This window comes from Microcebus murinus, chromosome 24 (assembly GCF_040939455.1).
Source record: "Microcebus murinus isolate Inina chromosome 24, M.murinus_Inina_mat1.0, whole genome shotgun sequence".
NCBI classification, from domain to species: domain Eukaryota; kingdom Metazoa; phylum Chordata; class Mammalia; order Primates; family Cheirogaleidae; genus Microcebus; species Microcebus murinus.
This window is the reverse complement of record NC_134127.1, coordinates 31704034-31713693: the sequence shown is the minus strand read 5'-3', so window position 1 is coordinate 31713693 and position 9660 is coordinate 31704034. Positions and strand designations below refer to the sequence as shown.

At 54.9% G+C, this 9660-nt stretch overlaps 1 non-coding gene across 1 annotated transcript; it reads left to right on the top strand.

Moving 5' to 3' along the window:
- Positions 1-5732: 5732 nt before the first annotated feature.
- Positions 5733-5851, top strand: LOC142864208 (5S ribosomal RNA). Its single transcript, XR_012914793.1, has one exon. It is a non-coding gene; the product is annotated as a 5S ribosomal RNA (ribosomal RNA).
- Positions 5852-9660: the final 3809 nt, after the last annotated feature.

The window sequence follows — 9660 nt, the reverse complement described above, 5'->3', positions numbered from 1 at the left end:
AGGACAAAATCGAAAGTTTTAAGGTATGTTTTGTAAATGGTTTGTGGTACGTGCAGGTGAGGATGAAGTTTATAAAAAATTTATTAAAAAATTTTGGCTAAAACAAAGATTTCTGTCAATATTAATTTACTCTTAATGAAATAACATGATGTGTACTCATTTTGATTTTATAACATGTTTTTTTTCCTCTTAATATAAAAGGTAGTGTAGTACAAAAGGTTTTTGTTTAATTTTGGTAATTGGCATTTTATGCTTTGGTAAAACATTTTATACTTTGTCAGATAATCTCTGTGCTCTCTTTATTAGGTTTTGACTAACTAGAAAAACTAAAAAAGGGTTAAGATTTGTATCCATATAACTTTATCACCTTTAGATTTATTTGATATCTATCTCTTTGTTAAATTATTTTATAGTGGTTTGTGATTATATATGCACAAATGCTTTAAGCCTTTGATATTTGACAACCTTTCCAAAACTTAAATTCTGAATCCAGCCTTTTGACCTTAAACTAGCTTTTTACACATTAGGATCACCAAAAGTCTAAGACAGACTTTAGATTTATTTTAATGTGTCAAAACTATCCAGGGAACATTATCAAATATAAAATGGTGTTTAACTTTCTTTGGGCTGTACTTATAAGTATATTATTAATATACTAGTATTGTAAAATATTGACATGTCTTGGTATGTGTTATCAGTAATAATTATGGTTATTAGGTAAATTGCTATATGTCACAAAATAACCAATTTGGACTCTCTGTAACCATGGCTGGTCAAGTTTTATCATCTTTTAAGTTATTATTTTACTTTGATTCATCTCAGAAAATGATTCTTTCTGGCTAAGTCTAAAATTGGCTTCTTCAAGTAAAGGCCATGGAAAGGACTGACAAATCCACTTAAATACTGGTTTCTAATAACTTTGGAGATTATATATACCACTGGACTAAAAGAAAACGAAATTCCAAGACTTTAATTAAAAATCTGATATGACCATGAGTATAGCTAATTCAAACCTCATGAGACGGAACTAAATTTTCATATAAAGACTCTTTATTTAAAACATTACTAACTCTTTTATTTTGTTTTCCAGAGTCCTGACAAATTTTAAGTAATTAGCAAGTTTACCTGATCTCTGGGACCTTAAAACCATAGAAATCTGCCAAAGCCCTGTTCAAATGTCCTCCCTCTAAGCCCAGGGAATATCGTGGAAGAGGGGGCGTGCCAGATTGTAAGGGCCAATTCTGAGGGATGGAATTAGTTTAGACCCTCCAGATGAAGGAGGGACACACAAAAGCCTAAAGGAATACTAAATAAGATACTCCGTCTTTTCAGGCCACATGCTGCAGATAGCCATCCCAATCATAAAAGTCTTTCTCTGCTTCCTATAGACTTAGAACTTACTAAGTATAATTTTTATCAGTTATGGATTTATCCAAAAAGAAATATAATAAGTAATTTATCAGCCACCTTACTATAAATTACTAAATTTCCTCCTTAGCTTAATTGTTAATAATGCTTATATTTTGCTACAAGTTGTAGGTAAATTAGTTTTATAACTTTGCCTTTAAAATATTAAAGATCAAATGTTTCTCAAGTTTAATTTATGCCCTCCTCAGGATGTTATACCTATGGAGACTAATTGTCCAGAGGAAAAATTAAATTTATTAGATTCTGAATTGGTATCAGTTTTGTAATCCTCAAATAAAATTTACCATAAAGTTCAATTGACTGTTGATACAGAGGGTAAACGCATTGTAAGTCTGATTAAAAAAAATATGATGATGCATGCAAAGGATTTTTTTGGCTGGTTAGGCTGCTTGTTACCTTCTGATTCTACCTATGACTCTTATTAAGTTTCCTGTAAATGCTATACCAGATACAGGAAAAGGAAAAAAATCAATCAAAGGCCCAGATCATGATAGCTCGCAAAACAGATCTGGTTCAAGATGTTTTTTTTTCAGAGTAGGCCGGAGGCCTGACTCTATCTGGCCCCCTTTAACAATTGGCTATTAAATCAAGTGGAGTCATGTCCCCCCCCTAAGATATAACACCGCCTATTTCACAACACCATGCGACCAGATAGACAACTCTAGGAATGAGCCTTCCTAGCACCGTGGGACCAGACATCTCTAGGAATGAGCCTTCCTAGCACCATGGGACCTCATGCTAGTTATTGGCCTACATATGCATTCCATGGAATGATCTTTGGCCAACAGGGGGAACTGAGGACTGAACTTTAATTTTTTGCTAAAAACTCCTTCCTAAGGAGGCCAGCTGGGTTAGGCTGGCAAATGGTAAGGAGGCCAGCAGGGTTAGGCTGACAAACAGTAAATTCCCACTAAGCGGCTTTTGTTAACCAAACGAAGCAGTGGTTTACTTCCTGACCTGATTCTGGTATGGCATTAACATCACCTAAAAAATAAGAAGCCCCTGTCTTAACTCAAGCATCCTAGCAGATGCCTATTCTTAAATTTAAACCATCTTAAAACATCCTAGCAGGCGCCTATTGTAAATTTAAAGTGTCCTCCTGTCTGGACCTCCCAGAGTGCTCATACCCTTATCTTAAAGTAAGCATATCTTTTCTGGTCTTCTAGATAAAGACTAACTCTCTCAGCCAATTGCCAGCCAAAGAATCTTTAAACCCACCTATAACCTGTAAGCCCCCGCTTCGAGATGTCCCACCTTTTTTGGTCCAAACCAATGTATGCCTCTCATGTATTGATTTGTGACTTTGCCTGTAACCCCTGCCTCTCTGAAAATGTATAAAACTGAACTGTAGCCCAGCCACAGCGAGTCCACTTGCCCAAGGCCTCTTGGCAGTGGCTCCGGGTCATGGTCCTCAAATTTGGCTCAGAATAAATCTCTTTAAAATTATTTTACAGAGTTTGGCTTTTTTCCGTCGACATCTCTATGATTGCATTTTCTTTTCTCTCTCTTTTCAAGCAGATGATGGGAGTCCAAGTATGAAGGTGACATGTGTTGCCCGCGCCCCCCTCCCCCCTGTGTTCTTATTCATTTACCTCTGATGTTGTTCCAGCGTATTGTGGGGGTACCAATGTTAAGGTCAGGTACGTTGCCCTCTCCCAGCCTCCCCCCTCGGGTCAGAGCCTCAAGTGCGCCAATCCCCCAGTCGGTGCGCACTCACCCCATTCCTAATGGAGGTGTATGCCCATCCCCTCCCCCCACCCGCCCGACACCCACCCGATGAAGGTGATTCCTCTGTGTCCACTTAGGTGTCCATCGATTCGTACCCATTTGCTGGTGAGCACGAGCACGTGGTGCTCGTGTGTCCATTCTTGGGCTACCTGGCTTACTGGAACGGGTTCCAGCTCTGGCCAGGAGAACCACGAGAGGTGCCCTCTCACCGCTGCTCCTCCTAGCTGAATAGCACTCCGTGGTGTCCACGCGCCACATTTCATTTACGCACTCGTGGGTCGATGGGCACTCGGATCGCTTCCAGGTCTTTGCGATTGTGACTTGTGCCCTGAGTCTAACCCTAACCCTTACCCAGCCCGTCTCCTCCTCGGCCCCTGCCTGACTGACTCCTTCCCGCCCGGCTGTCTCCTGTCACCGTCCTCTGCCCATGCCTGACACGCTCCTCCCCGCCCGGGCCGTCACCGTCCTCGGCCCCTGCCTGACGGGGCTCCTCCGTCGCCTGGGCCTTCCAAGGGCTTGGTGTGGACGCTGGTTCCAGGACGCCCTCCCAGGAACCCGGTAGCAGGGCGGCCGCAGCGTCTCGCGCCACCCAACCGTCCGCCGGCCGGCGGCCGTCGCTAAGTGGCCTGCGGGGGACGTGCCCCCACTTTGGGGCGGGCGCCCAGCCTGGTGTCTTCTATGAGGCCCCGTGGCTGCTTTTCCCCCCCGCAAGGGGAGCGCCGCGGAGGTGGGGACCGCCTCCTCGTGGGGACGTACACCCAGCTCTCCATGTCGGATTCCGGGGCTCTCTGTCCTGCCAGAAGGCCCAGCTGGCCTGCGGGTCCTTAGAGTGGCAAAAACATCCGAAAACTGAGATTGTGGGTCCGGTGGTTGTCTGCACTTCTGTGCTGGGCACCCCAGGGAGGCCCGGGGGCTGGCTGGACAACGCGGTCTGCTGGGCAGGGGGGGGGGTTTGGAGGAGCAACTGATGCCCTTTGCACTTTGGGTAGCAAGTGTCTGAGGTGTCTCTGAGCCCTGCGCCATGTCGGGGGGGGGGTGGGAGGTCGGGGGGGGGGGTGGAGGAGCAGGAGGAGGAGGAGGAGGAGGTGGGAAGGGCCATGGCCTGCAGTCGTGTTCCCGGGGTGGCTTCTTCCACAGGCTGCTTGGCCTGGGCTCCCTGCACCTGGGCCTTTGGAGGACTGGCCCTGTGCTTGCCAACGCTTCCCCTGCAGGGACCCAGAGCTGGGAGGTTGCATCTCTCAGCCCTGGGTCAGGCAGAGCCCCAGCGGGCCATGCCCACAACCTCTCTCAGCACGGGTCCCCCAGAAGGCTCCTTTGGGACCAGGATTCTCTTGCGGGTGACTCTTTAAGGTCTGGCCCCTGGATGGAGGGGCACCAGGAGTAGAGGAGCAGGAAGGGGAAGGGGGTGGCCATGCGAGGGGACACTTTGAGGCCAAGTCCCAGCTTCAGCCTGATCCTCCTGGGAACCCCGGGGTGTACGTCACACCTCCTGGTTGTCCCGCTCTGAGACAAGGAGCCGGGCTTCGCATTCCCCCAGCAGCCAGTCGTGGGCTGAGGACACCTGGGGCGTTGGGAACTCCCTGGCTTCTCCTTGGCTTAACATCTGGAGCTGCTTGTGAATCATGCCGCCACACACACCCGAGTGCAGGTGTCTTCTGCACAGACTGCGGGCCTCGCTCTTCTGAATGCCGCTAGCTCGCCACCCACCCACGGGTGAACCTGGTCAGGGTACTTTCTCTCGGGGGCAGACTCTGATCCTGGCGGGCTACCGGTGTTTCTGTTTGCTCGTTTCTTTCTTCCAATTCGGGAAAGGCTTCCTTACTGGGTGTGGAAATCTCCTATGCCTTTCTTCGCCTATTCTGTCAGCTTTTAAATTCTCTTTCAGTTGCCACCCTCACAGATGGATTAGGAAACTCTTTCCGGTGCACTCATTAGTGAAATGACCTCAACGAAGCTGAGGGGTCCAATGCAGCCCCACAAACCACGCCCCACAAACCACGCCACCCCACCCATGGGACACATCCCTAGAGAGAGAGAGAGACGTCCCATACACTCGCTCCCCTCCCCTATGTGCTGTGCCCCAGCCCTGGCCATGGAGAATAGGCGGCAGCCCACCCACAGGGTTGGGGGCGCAGCTGAAAGGGGTTGTGGGGGAGGGCGGCCCCTGCCTGAGGTCAAAGGGCGGGCGACCCGCGCGTGCGCAATTGGCGGTGGCGGCGGCCAGGAGCTGGGGGTGGGGGGCGGGTAGGTGAAGGAGGCCAGGCGAGGAGAGGAAGGGGGCTGGAAGGTCTCCACCTTGGCGAGTCCAGCCGTGGAGGCGCATCTTATGTGAGTGTGAGTGAGTGAGTGTGAGTGTGTGTGTGTGTGTGTGTATAGAGAGAGACAGCCCCCCACCCCGGTCCGCCGCTCCCTGCCTGCCCCGCCCCTCCCCGCCTGTCACCCCCGTCCCTCAGAGCCCGCCGGACCTGGCCTGTGAACTCAACAGACTGGCCCGGCGCGGGGCCTGGGGTGGGAGGAGGCGGTGGGGAAGCGCAGAGAGGCTCGGCTTCTTGAGCGGGGCAGGGGCGCCCTCCGCCGTCTAGGGCCACACCACCCTGAACGCGCCCGACCTCGTCTGATCTCGGGAGCTAAGCAGGGTCTGGCCTGGTTAGTACTTGGATGGGAGACCGCCTGGGAATACCGGGTGCCGTAGGCTGCTTCTTTTTTGTTGTTGTTGTTTTGCCTCTTGTTCTGTCCCCTTTCTGGGAGCGAGGCGGCGGCCCGGGGTGGGGGTCACCCCCACCCTGAGGGCCCGCCGCGGTGCCTGGCGCCCCAGCCCGCACCGTGGGGCCTCCTCTTGTCCCAAGCCGCGACACCGCCGTCACGCGGCAGCACGCGTGGCTTCTGGACTGTCAGGTCTCAGACCAAAGGTCTGCTCTGTGGGAACCGACATGCTGGAGGAAACCTTGAGAGTCTGAGAGGGGAGGGAGTTCCAGAAGAAGGCCAGGATGTCATTTTGAGGGAGTATGTGACCAGAACTCGTCCCGTTGCTTTTGGGGTTCTATGGGCTACACGTAGGAATCTTTGGTGGCGGCCATGGCTAAGTGGCCTGCGGGGGACGTGCCCCCGCTGTGCCGTGGGCGCCCAGCCTGGTGTCTTCTCTGAGGCCCCGCGGCTGCTTTTCCCCCCGCAAGGGGAGAGCCGCGGAGGTGGGGACCGCCTCCTCGTGGGGACGTACACCCAGCTCTCCACATCGGATTCCGGGGCTCTCTGTCCTGCCAGAAGGCCCAGCTGGCCTGCGGGTCCTTAGAGTGGCAAAAACATCCGAAAACTGAGATTGAGGGTCCGGTGGATGTGGCTGCTTGGCCTGGGCTCCCTGCACCTGGGCCTTTGGAGGACTGGCCCTGTGCTTGCCAACGCTTCCCCTGCAGGGACCCAGAGCTGGGAGGTTGCATCTCTCAGCCCTGGGTCAGGCAGAGCCCCAGCGGGCCATGCCCACAACCTCTCTCAGCACGGGTCCCCCAGAAGGCTCTTTTGGGACCAGGATTCTCTTGCGGGTGACTCTTTAAGGTCTGGCCCCTGGATGGAGGGGCACCAGGAGTAGAGGAGCAGGAAGGGGAAGGGGGTGGCCATGCGAGGGGACACTTTCAGGCCAAGTCCCAGCTTCAGCCTGATCCTCCTGGGAACCCCGCTCTGAGACAAGGAGCCGGGCTTCGCATTCCCCCAGCAGCCAGTCGTGGGCTGAGGACACCTGGGGGGTTGGGAACTCCCTGGCTTCTCCTTGGCTTAACATCTGGAGCTGCTTGTGAATTGTGCCGCCACACACACCCGAGTGCCGGTGTCTTCCGCACAGACTGCGGGCCTCGCTCTTCTGAATGCCGCCAGCTGGCGACCCACCCACAGGTGAACCTGGTCAGGGTACTTTCTCTCAGGGGCAGACTCTGATCCGGGGGGCTAACTGTGTCTCTGTTTGCTCGTTTCTTTCTTCCATTTCGGGAAAGTCTTCCTTTTTGGGTGTGGAAATCTCCTATGCCTTTCCTCGCCTATTCTGTCAGCTTTAAAATTCTCTTTCAGTTGCCACCCTCAGAGATGGATTAGGAAACTCTTTCCGGTGCACTCATTAGTGAAATGACCTCAATGAAGCTGGAATCCAATATCTAATCGCCGATTTTTAGCGAGTCCACACGCCAGGGTGGTCGGGGTCCAATGCAGCCCCGGCCAGGCCCAGGCCCCTTGGACCGGGCCACAGGAGGACACAGAGGAGGGTCCCAGCCCCCAGGAAGCGGTGCCGGCAGTTCTCCACGGGCTTGGGCGTTTTCCAGAGGTAGGAGATGGAGGGGACTGATTTCTTCAGCGCCCCACAAACCACGCCACCCCACCCCACCCCACCCATGGGACACATCCCCAGAGAGAGTCCCCATACACTGGCTCCCCTCCCCCTTGCGCTGTGCCCCAGCCCTGGCCCGGGGGAATAGGCGGCAGCCCACCCACAGGGCGAGGGGGGGGCGCAGCTGAAAGGGGTTGTGGGGGAGGGCGGCCCCTGGCTGGGGTCAAAGGGCGAGCATCTGGCACGGCGCGCTGTGGGCAGTCAGCGGTGGCGACGGGCTGGGGGTGGGCAGCGGGTAGGTGATGGAGGCCGGGGGAGGAGACGAGGGGGGCTGGAAGGGCTCCACCTTGGCGAGTCCAGCCATGGAGGCGCATCTTGTGTTAGTGTGAGTGTGTGTGTGTGTATAGAGAGACAGCCCCCCACCCTGCCCCGCCCCGCCCATCACCCCCTTCTTCCCTGGGAGCCCACGGGGCCTGGGGCTGGAGGAGGCGGCGGGGAAGCACAGAGGGTGGCCACACCACCCTGAATGCCCCTTATCTCATCTGGTCTTGGAAGCTAAGAGGGTCGGGCCATCGTTAGTACCTGGATGGGAGACCGCCTGGGCATACCGGGTGCCACAGGCTTCTTCTTCTTCTTCTTCTTTTTTTTGCCTCTTGTTCTGTCCCCTTTCTGGGAGGGCGGCAGCGGCCGGGGTGGGGGTGACCCCCACCCTCGGCGCCCGCCGTGGTGCCTGGCGCGCCAGCCCTCACCGTGGGGCCTCCTCTTGTCCCAAGCCGCGACACCGCTGCCACGCGGCAGCATGCGTGGCATCTGGACTCTCAGGTCTCAGACCAAAAGTCTGGCACCCTGTCTGACCGTCCCCCATGGGTGTGTGGACACAGCCAGATCCACACCGCGCCCTGCCTGCCCGTCTCCGGTGGGTGTGTGGACACAGCCAGATCTACACAGCGCCCTGCCTGCCCGTCTCCGGTGGGTGAGTGGACACAGCCACATCCACACAGCACCCTTCCTGCCCGTCTCCCATGGGTGAGTGGACACAGCCAGATCCACACCGCGCCCTGCCTGCCCGTCTCCAGTGGGTGTGTGGACACAGCCAGATCCACACCGCGCCCTGCCTGCCCGTCTCCGGTGGGTGAGTGGACACAGCCACATCCACACAGCACCCTTTCTGACCATCTCCCATGGATGTGTGGACACAGCATGTTCCACACAGCGCCCTGCCTGCCCATCTGCCGTGGGTGAGTGGACAGAGCCAGATCCACATAGCGCCCTCCCTGCCCGTCTCCCGTGAGTGTGTGTTCACGGCAACATCCACATGGCGCCCAGCCTGCCCGTCTCCCGTGCGTGAGTGGACACAGCCACATCCACACAGCGCCCTGCCTGCTCGTCTACCGTGAGTCAGTGGAAACAGCCAGATCTACACTGCGCCCTGCCTACCCATCTCCCGTGGGTGAGTGGACACAGCCACATCCACACTGCAACCTGCCATCCCGTCTCCCGTGGGTGTGTGGACACGGCAAGATCCACACTGCGCCCTGCCTCCCCGTCTCCTGTGGCTGTGTGGACACGGCAAGATCGACACTGCGCCCTGCCTCCCTGTCTCCTGTGGGTGAGTGGACACAGCCAGTTCCACACAGCGCCCTGCCTGACCATATCCCATGGGTAAGTGGACACACCCAGATCCAAACAGCGCCCTGCCTTCCCGTCTCCATTGGGTGTGTGGACAAAGCCAGATCCACACAGAGCTCTGCCTGCCCATCACCCATGGGTGAGTGGACACAGTCAGATCCACACTGCGCCCTGCCTGCCCGTCTCCCGTGGTTGAGTGGAAACAGCAGGATCCACACTGCGCGCTGCCTGCCCATCTCCAGTGGGTGAGTGGACAGAGCCAGATACACACGGCGCCCAGCCTGCCCGTCTCCCATTGGTGAGTGGACACAGCCACATCCACAAAGCACCTTGCCTGACCATCTCCCATGGGTGTGTGGACACAGCAAGTTCCACACTGCGCTCTGCCTGCCCATCTCCCGTGGGTGAGTGGACACAGCCACATCAACACTGCGCCCTGCCTCCCGTTTCCCGTGGGTGTGTGGACACACCAGTTCCACACTGCACCCTGTCTGCCCGACACCCCTGGGTGAGTGGAACCAGCCAGTTCAACACTGGGCCCTGCCTGCCCGTCTCCCATGAGTGTGTGG